A 9492-nucleotide genomic window follows, 5' to 3' on the forward strand; every position below is an offset into this window, starting at 1 on the left:
GTCCAAAAATGTCCTGCCAGACCAGTCAAATGAACTGACCTAGAAAAACTCTACTTGTAGTAATTTAGCTTAGAAGGAGCCTTTATTGTCTCACACACAAACTGGCAACTGCAGGGGAAACATGCCTGATGATACACAAATCAGGCAGAGGCTTCTCTGATTAGCATAAGTAAACAACTTATATCATTTCTTTGATTGGTATAGTTACTGTTAACTTGATTGGCTTGTGTATGAGGCAGAAAACAAAGAGAATGGAAGTTCTTCACCAGCAAACTCTGCAACTTCTTTTTGGCTTTATCCAGTTTGAGTCCTTGGCAATCCAGGCAGAAGTTGGTGCATTTTACACAAAGCTCAAGGTTTCTTCCTTTGCTCTATCTTAAGACAGCGATTAGCAAAAAAAAATGAAGTTAATCTTGCTGCTATTGTTGACTGTCTTTTACCTCCACAAAAGCCATGGCAAAGTGCCTGTAGAGCTCTTCTTAAGGTGAAGGGAGGCAAACATTGATTATTCAGCTCTTCTCTTATCCTGCACAACACAAAAAGTGGCAGGTAATCAATGCAAAAGTTACCTACTCTTTGGTTGCTTTTTCCTAAGAGCTATCATTTTCCTCTTTCCAGTGGCAAGTCAAGAGCATACAAAGCCCTAGGAAATTAGTGTGCTAATGCTTCTGAGATCTGCATGGTCAGGCAGTTTTCACCAACACGGGTTTTTCATAGGCCAACAAGTGCAGTTATACTATGAATTTCATGTTGTCTACGGGAGCTGCTGTCACTTTGCTCTCCATCACACCTGTTAGCATTGTTGTTTTCATGTAGTAAAGTGTACAGGTTTTTAGTAACTAGCAATAAGGAGTCCAGTGTAGCAGAAGGATACTTTGACAGCAAAATTCTAAGTACTTCTGATCAGTTTCACAATTTTTCCTTTAGGATATAAATAGGAGATATCTTTAACGATGAGAAGATACATTTCACTCTGTACTACGTAGCAGCTGCTTTTAATATTTTTCTCTAAGATAAACTGAAAAATAAACATTATAACGGCAGTCAAAATATTCTTATGCCGCAGTATAATTTCATGTTATATTACATACAGGTATAGCACACATAAGTTTGTAATGTCATATTTTGATAAAAGTGACTATCATATTCTATTATGTGCAACAACCAATGCCATGCTATGAAAAAGGGCAAAGTGTTTTAAGTAGAAAGCAGAATAAATTCCTAACTGGTCATCCATTTCCAAATTGCATTCTATTTCCATATGCAATTTTCAAAATATATTTTTTGAAAAATGAGGAGTTTGATAAATATTTGATTTTTAGTCAAAACACTAACTTTGTGTATCATTTTTTCCTGTGTCTTTTATATCCAATAAAAATGTTGTGGTTATTTTCTTCCAAAACCTTATGTGAAATATATATTTGAAGTCTAATTTGAAACCTCCCAATCTTTAGACCAGTCAATTTTAATATCTCCTTTTATCCAATAAATCTCCCACACCGAGCAGCAAATATCCATTGTTCTTTTTGATAAAAACAGCAGATGTTTTAAATCCCTAAGGCGAGTGTTTAAACTTCCAAATGTGAATGAAAAATAGAAAACAAAACACTTTAGAGAGTTTAAATGATACATAAAACATAAAGCCAAGACTCATGCTCATGCAGACTAAACAAAGTCCCTTTACATTCTGTTGTCTGTAGATGCAGACAGGTTATGAAGCCTCTTCCAGCCATGTCAGCTTTCAGTAAATGGAATCACAACATGGAACTAATTTGAACATCATTATTTAATATAACTGTGCTGAAGCCAAGTTATCAGAAAGGTCAAAATCGCTCAATGCGTAAAAAGTACTTGCATCTTCTACAGATAAATGTACTGTGTGTTAATCCCAGAATTTTCAACACCCTTCATAGCTGAGTGGAGCTCTGCAAAATGCTGTGACTTGGCCCCCAAGAGGGAAAGCTAAAAAACAACAACTCTCAGTAAGATTTGTATTTGTGCATTCACTCATGCAGGTCTCTGCCTAACTTGGGGCTGTAGATGGGTAACCGAGGTTAATAGGATAGCAACAAGTATTTGTAAAAAACATCAGGATGAAGGACTTGTAATTGGTACTCTGTCAGAGACTTATCTTTGGTCATGCAGCCACAAGAGAACTAGAAAATGATGTGTAGAGCATCAAAAAGAACTACCTATGTGTGAAAGGGCAATAAACAAGTGCCCCTTCTGCATGCATATATCACTGCTGCATTAAAGAAGTAATGTATGTGTCATATATATATTAAAAGATATCTGTTTCAGGGACGTAATCTATATACTTTACAGTATTTTTACATTCTCTAGTCATGTCCCTCAGCTATACGTGAGGTTTTTTGTCCTTGTTATTTGGAAGCAGATGTAGAAAAGAATGGCAATTGACTCTACTGATGATTCAGAGGGCAAAATGCATAAATGGATTTTTAGGATCCCAAAAGTGACTTTAGAATTCTCAGTCCCATGTTTAAGTGTCAATGATATCTCAAAACCGCTGCCTGACAGCCACTTATTTTGCCAAAAAACAGCCCATAAAAGGAATCTAGAGTATGTCATGGCAGGACATAATTCACTAATCTGACAAATAGTGCTTAAATAGTGTGATACAAATTTAGTGGAGTAAATTATGACTGGCATGTTAGCATCAAAGGATAAGGCTTGTTAGGAGTACTAGCCATGGATAAAAAGAGAAGAGACAATGCTTTGTACAATGCTTTACAAGTGAATGCGTGTTTCTGGGCAGTAGGAAAAGGAATAGAATAAGGTGTATCCAGGGCAGGGATCTACTGACTGTCTTAGTGAAGAAGAGAGATAGTTAGTATTTATTTTTTCTTTATAATTAGTAGAATCATCCAGAGCACTATCCATGGTGTGTTAATGGTTTAGGTTTTTTTACCTAGTTGTCAACTAGAGGAGGAGTACAGGGCAAAGGCTGTCTGACAAGTCTTTGGGGTATGTCAGAGACAACATTTTGAGAGAAAAAGCAGAGAAAGAGATGCTGACGTTGGGTGGGTTTTGACTCTCAAATAGCACTATAAACCAGTGAGTTAAGTCCAGGTGTCCAGAAGAGTTTAGGGACTGGGAAGATATATGGATTATGAGGAATACATTTTAAACACAATGAGGTAAACAGTAAAATCACCTAGTTCTAGGCTTACAGTTCTTGAGCAAGAAACACTGTTATACTATGGATCTGTTTTCCTGTTGATTTATGGACAATGATGTCCCACACATAGGCATTGGCTCAGACTATTTGTGCTTACTTTTCTGACATGTGAAGCTCATGTCAAATGCTACATACCTTGCATTGGGGTCTTTTTTTGCTTGTTATTGTACTTTTAGGTGCTTTTGCAAAGGGCAGTGCTTCTACTAATACAGCATACTAGGTGGCAGCAAAATGCTTTTTAAAATCTGTTGAACTGTCACCACAGCATGTAAACATTTATCACACCTTGGCTCTGCTCCCACTCTTGAAAGAGCACATTACTATTATTGCTGCATTCTTGCCTCCCTGTCTGGTGGCCTGTGTCTTGTTCTGCATCACCCTAACTGTAGCTGTCAGGCATCAGAGATGCGGAAGGCAACTTTTCATCTTTGAAAGCATTTAATACTGCTGCGGGGGTAGGGGGGTTTGCAGATCCATGTGGAGTTGGTCTTCAGCAAGTCATGCAGAGCTCTGGCTAGAATACTGACTCCACAGAAGGGTGATCTCCAAGACGCCAAGGTTCCTCCTCAAGCTCATAATTCTCTGGGATCCGAAGGGGCGGGGATGTTTGGCACCTCTGCTCATAGAGATTCTGGCACAGTTTCCTGTGCTCCTACCCATCGGCTGCCAAGGAATGCCACTTCTTGACTTGGTGCTTGGTCTCTACGCTCTCCGATAAACTGTTCCCTTCATTTGTCCCATCCCTCGTCCCCTGTCAATGGGTCTACAAAGCCCACTGCTGCACAGGAGTCTTCTGTGCTACACCACGGTGGGGGGAAGCTGCTTAGCAGTCCTAATCAGTTTGTAAACGAGACTCGGCACACGTAGCTGGAGAATGCCCATTGATAGCGCTTATGCCTTCTGTATCTGCGGAGCGCAAATGGGTGTTTAGGGTGGGTGTGTCCCATAGATCTGTGCACAGTAATGCAAGCTTTTGAGGCCTTGAAGGCTTCCTGAGGCTTTTGTTCCCGGTGCCATGCTGAGTTTCTCTTCAGCAAATCATGCAGAGGTCTCCCGAGACTACAGCATGCAGGAAAGGGGCACCTCCAAACCCCACCGTCCTTATAAGGTTTGCAGTTCTTTGGGATGCCAAGGGGCGGGCATGTTTGGGACCTCTGCTCATAGAGAGTCTGGCACCATTTCTGTTCTCCTTTCCCACGGGTGCCCCAGAACGTCACCTTTTGACAGGACTCTGACAAGTCTCTTGATCAACAAGCTCCAATAAGGGGTCATTGGGAAACTAACAGTGAAGTTTCTTCCAAGAGGAATCTTGCAGGGTGAACTTTCCACCTCCAAAGCCTTCAGGGCGGAAGCTCTGTCCCTGAGCAGATGCCTTGGAGCTGCCTCTGCTGTGTCCATGAGCACTGCTGGTGCATGGGCAGGCTGGCAGGGTGTCCTGCTTTGACTCTGTGGGTTTCATGGCTGGAGCTGTAGTGGTCAGTGGAGCTGAGTGGTCAGGCAGGGCTTAGTAGGCTCTTCTGAAGCGAGTGGTCCCCCCGGATTCCTCTGCTCCACCCACCTCTCTAAACACTTCCTCCGCTGAGCTGAAACGAGGCCTTTGTTGATACATCACTGGCAGTGGCTTATTCTCGGCAGGCCCCTTCTCCTGGACACTTCTGCAGGAGAGCTGATTGTCTTTGCTCGGGGAACTGTCTCTCAGACACCTTCTGTCTTCCAGGCATTCCTGCAGAATGTGGGACTTTGTGGAGCGCTTGGCTGCGGTTTGCAAAAGAGAACACCCTGGAGTGCTTTCTAATGGGTCTGCGGGGTGTGCTGCTGTCCTCCTTGGGCCTGACGGGAAAAGCCTGGGTCTTCCTTAGAAAGCTTGGTGACGCGCTCGGCAGTGGAAGTAATGGAGAGCTGGTGAGGACCGAGCCATGGGGTCAGCAAAGGAGCTCTGCAGGGAGCAGCCGGAGGAGGTTTTGGGGAGAGTGCCATTTGAGAAGTGTGACTGCAGGACAGCAAGGCGTTGTTTGCAGTGCCCTCTCCTCCAAGCTGTGCTTTGCCTGTTGAACGGGAAAAGGCTCCTTGCTTAGGGTTACCTCCGGGCCCCTTCTCCTGCCTTCCAGGTTGTTGCTGTGGCAGGACAGGTCTGCCTCGGAGAAGCTCCTGCGCATGCTGCTGATCTCCTGCTTCCAGTTAGTGAGCGAAGGGGCAGAGAGGCAGCTCGGATAGCTGCTGCTCACAAAAGCACTTGCCAGCTTGGGCTGCTCCAGGTCAGAGGTGGCGGGGCTGCCTTCAGCTGCAGGCTAGGGGCTGTTGCAAGCAGCAAGGTTCTGCTGAGCAGCACCTGGGTGTTCTGTGGGGAGAAGGAGCCTGTTAGGTAGCTTTTAGAGGCCATGGGAAGGTGCCAGGGCACTTTCCCTGTGGCACCATGCCCCCCCTGGCACATGCAAAGGCAAAACCTTTGTTCCTCTGTATGGAAGTGCTGAAAATCCCAGGGAAGAAAACTAGGGAAACCCTGCCAGACCCTCTTGAACCCTCTGCACCTCTCTGCATTTCCACAGATGTCTTCTGCTAACCAATTACAGAATGTGATGCAGCAGCCCTGGCGCAGGACAATCAGCAGGCCATGCTCATACCTGTGGAGCTGACTGTGTGCTTTGCTGACTCCTCAGTGGAGGGCCTGAGTGACCAGGCAGTGTTGTCCCCAAAGACTGCTGCGCAGTTGTTGATGAGCAGCTCCACCAAGAGTGTCACCTGCACACAGAAAGCCCTGGAGTTCAGCGCAAGGGGCTGCAAACGTCTTGAGCAGCCTTTCGCGCTCCTGAGGGATGTTTGTGCAGCCACAGCTGTAGCTGTGCTGCTCAGAGCCTCATGTGGCCCCAGACAAGCAAGGCAGCCTTAGCCTGAGCTGAGGCGGGGAGCAAGGTGCTGAATTCAACAGACCTTGTCATTGCTCTCTTTCTGCATGGCCAGCGGGAGCGTGTTGTCCATGTCGGGGCTGAGCAAGTTTGGCCCCACACAGATCGCCAGGTTGCTGGAGTCCATCCGGCTGCTCTCTGCATTCTCACTGCTATGGTGGAGCAGCAAGAGCAAGTGCTGGAGGAGGAGGCAGTTTGCTGGAGGCAGTTTGCCAGCCACCCTGCGGGAACACAAACAAACAGAAGCAGGAGTGCAGGCTGCAGGGGCTGCTGCTTCTTGGTTTGAGCCCCAGCGGTGGCACTGCTGGCAAAACTTACTCTCTCAGTTGCGCAATCTTCTTCTGCAGGGTGGGCTTCTCCAGCGCTACCAGCCACTTCTCATAGAGGTCGGCCACGAGGAGTTTGCAGGGGATGTTTCTCAGGAAGTCCTGTAAGGCCAAGGCCCTTAGGTGAGGCTCTGGATACTAGCAGGGAGCAGAAAGGCAGCAGCCCGGTGCCTTGGCCTCCCCAGGAGGCAGCTAGCTTGGAGCTCCCTGCTCTCAAAGGGGCAGCTGGTGGAAGTGAAAATCCCGTGGCAAAGGAAAATGCCCAAGGGTCCTAATCCTGTGCCTCCAAGTAGGGTGGCTTCCGGCAGCTTTTAGCCTGGAGTCCCTCCTAGGTCAGTCTAGGTGCTGGCATGGGCCCATGCAGAGTCACCCTGTGCTCTCCCAGCTCCACATCAGCAGAACTCACCTTCAGCACCACTGCCAGCAGGTGCAGGGGTTGGCTGGACAGATCAACCTGCCCGCCTCTGTCCAGCTCTTCTTTCAGCTCCCTGCACACCTTCTCACTGGCAGCTTTCCTGAAAATGCCCTCTGTGGCCGGTCCTTTCTCATAGAGTATATCCAGGAGCTGCTGCAGGTGGAAACAGACAGGTTTGGACTTGGCGCTGCACTCTGCTTGACTCGGCTGAGTAGGTCGTTCTTGCTGCACGCAGAGTAGCCTGCCTGTGCCCCAATCCACCTTCATCTGGGACTGGTGAAGTGCAGGCACTGCAGTGCAGTGCTGCCTGCAGGAGACCTCTCTCCCCAGGCTTGCTTACCTCGACTGGTTGGGGTAGGACATCACCTTGCCCACAGATGAGGGCCAGAGGCTGCCCAAAGAGAGCCACCTGGGGGCCCGAGCCTAGCTGCCCTGGGCAGTCCCCGGTGGCAGAGGTTCCTCTCCAAGCCAGGGGCCATGAGATCTCCACCTTCTTCCCTCCACCTGCTGCGAGCAAAAGGAAAGCAAAAACGGCTTCAGAAAATCAGGCGCAGCCACCTGTGGTGCCCTAGGTCTGTGTGCAGCACCATGGGCTGCAGGCTGTCCTGCAGCATGCTTACAGGCACCACGGTTTTGCATGGGGACAGAAAACAAGAGCAACTGCAGCTGCCCACAGGGCTGAGGTGGTCCAGCGTGTCACCGCTGGTGGCGGGACAGGCAGCCTTGCAGAAGCGCCAGTTGGCAAGCAGGGTGGAAGAGGGCAGCTCCTCACTTTCTTTTTCACACTCACCAGCCGCCTGGCAAAGTGGCTAGCTGAAGGGTCCGCCTGGGGGCATTTCTTGGCTTCAGCCTGCAAAAAAGGGCTTCAGCTTAGCGAGCCGCCACGCAGCAGCAAGGGCCTCGAGCGAGTTACTCCAGCTACGCAGCGATGGCCATGCACTGCCCCAGCATGGGCGCTTTGCTCCCTTTGCACAACCGGTAGAGCCGCCCCACTGTGCTGAGCTGCCGCCCGGCCGGAGGCAGCAAGGGCCGGGCAAAGGCAGCCCCTGCTCACCTCCGCCAAAATCAGCGCCTCCACGGTCCTGGCGGTCAGTGACACCTCCTGGGCGAGAGAAGCAAGAGCCCCTGTGAGAAAGCCATTGCATGGTGGGCTTGGGAAAGCCGGGTGGCTCTGGGGGCGGAGTGGAGGCCGTGCGGACACTTACAGGCCCGTGGAAGCCGACCACCTTGGTGAGGAGCTGCAGGGAGGGCAGGCGGGTGACTCTGGCTCCTGAGGCTCCTTGGTTCTGGCTGTGCACAGGGAAGGGCGCACAAAGAGCCCTGTCACCCCCAGCCCTGGCTGCTCCCTCCCCTACCCGCCAGCCCATTGCTGCCAAGGGCCCCTCACCCCGCACGGCCCCCAGCAGCACTGCCTGGAGCACAAGCTTTGCAATGCCCTGGTTCCTGCTCTGCATGGGCCTACTCCTCGTGGAGGCACATGGCAGTGGCTTGGGTTGCCCATGGCTGCAAGGCAGGAGCTGTGCTGACAGCTCCCGCCGCTTGCTGCTCATTTGCAAGCACCAGGCTGAGCAGCTCCTACCACTCTGCCCAGGAGCTCCACGCGGCAGCGCTATGCCTTTCCCCCAGCCACGTTTGGGTATTTCTGCAGGCAGCTCCATGGGCAGCACTCCCCCACCCTCCACCCTGATGCCACAAGCAGCTTGAATGTCCCAGCAGGGCTCACCTGAGGATGGTGTCCAGCCAGAGCTGCTTCACCTCCTGCGACCTGCAGCACAAAGCAGAAGCAGCCTCAGCCCATGCTGCTGCTCCTCCTCTGCACACACAGGGAGGGACCCCAAGCAGATCTCACCCGTGATAGGGAGAGTCCTCCGCACAGGCCCGAGCCCCGTGGGGCAGGACAGGGAGTCATGCATGGCCCTGGGCCGTATTCCCCAGACTCACCCAAAAGTGACCACGCAGAGGCCAGTGGTCCAGACGAGGATGAGGGTCTGGCTGCACTTGAGGCCTCCGCCTGCTCACGGCACAGCACCCACAGCTCGCTGAGGCGCACCTGGTGCTTCAGCCGGAAAGTGGAGCCGCATCTGTGGGAAGGAAGAGCAGGCAGGCAGCGGTGGGCGTGCGCCATGCGTGGGGGCAAGTGCAGCCGTCCTCCCACTCTGGCAGAGCCCTTTCCCGGGGCAGAGCCTTGCGGAGGCAGCAGGCAGGAGACAGGAGGCAGGGCTGCGATGCATGGCCTTACTTGAAGCTGGCGATGGCGATGGCGATGGCGTGCGGGAAGAGCAGGAGGTGCCGGTGCTGTGTGCGCTGGTGCCGCATCACCTGCGCACGGTGGCTGAGGAGCAGCTGGGGACTCCTGGTCGACACGAAGGCGCTGAGCGGCACCGGGGACCGGGAGGCCGCCCTGCCCCAGAGCCCGAGAGAGGCGCCAGGAGCCCCACGGCCAGGGCTCCCAGGCCCCGCCTGTGTGCCGGGAGCAGGAGCGCCCCGGGCACTGCACCAGTTCATCTGTCCCATGGCACTGGCGCCGGACAGACCTGCACGAAGCTGCACTCGTGTCCTTTTGCTGAGCAGTACAGCCGGGCTGAGAGCTGCCTCTGCCCACGCTGCCCTGCGATGGCATGGTGCCGCAATGGGGACCCACGGGTGGCC

The 9492-nt window shown here is 51.1% G+C and overlaps 1 pseudogene; it reads right to left on the bottom strand.

Annotated features, from left to right (window-relative positions):
• Positions 1-4675: 4675 nt before the first annotated feature.
• Positions 4676-8968, bottom strand: LOC112995307 (T-cell activation Rho GTPase-activating protein-like; annotated as a pseudogene).
• Between the last annotated feature and the right edge of the window lie 524 nt (positions 8969-9492).

The sequence above is a fragment of the Dromaius novaehollandiae genome, chromosome 3 (genome assembly GCF_036370855.1).
Source record: "Dromaius novaehollandiae isolate bDroNov1 chromosome 3, bDroNov1.hap1, whole genome shotgun sequence".
In the NCBI taxonomy this organism is placed as follows: Eukaryota; Metazoa; Chordata; class Aves; order Casuariiformes; family Dromaiidae; genus Dromaius; species Dromaius novaehollandiae.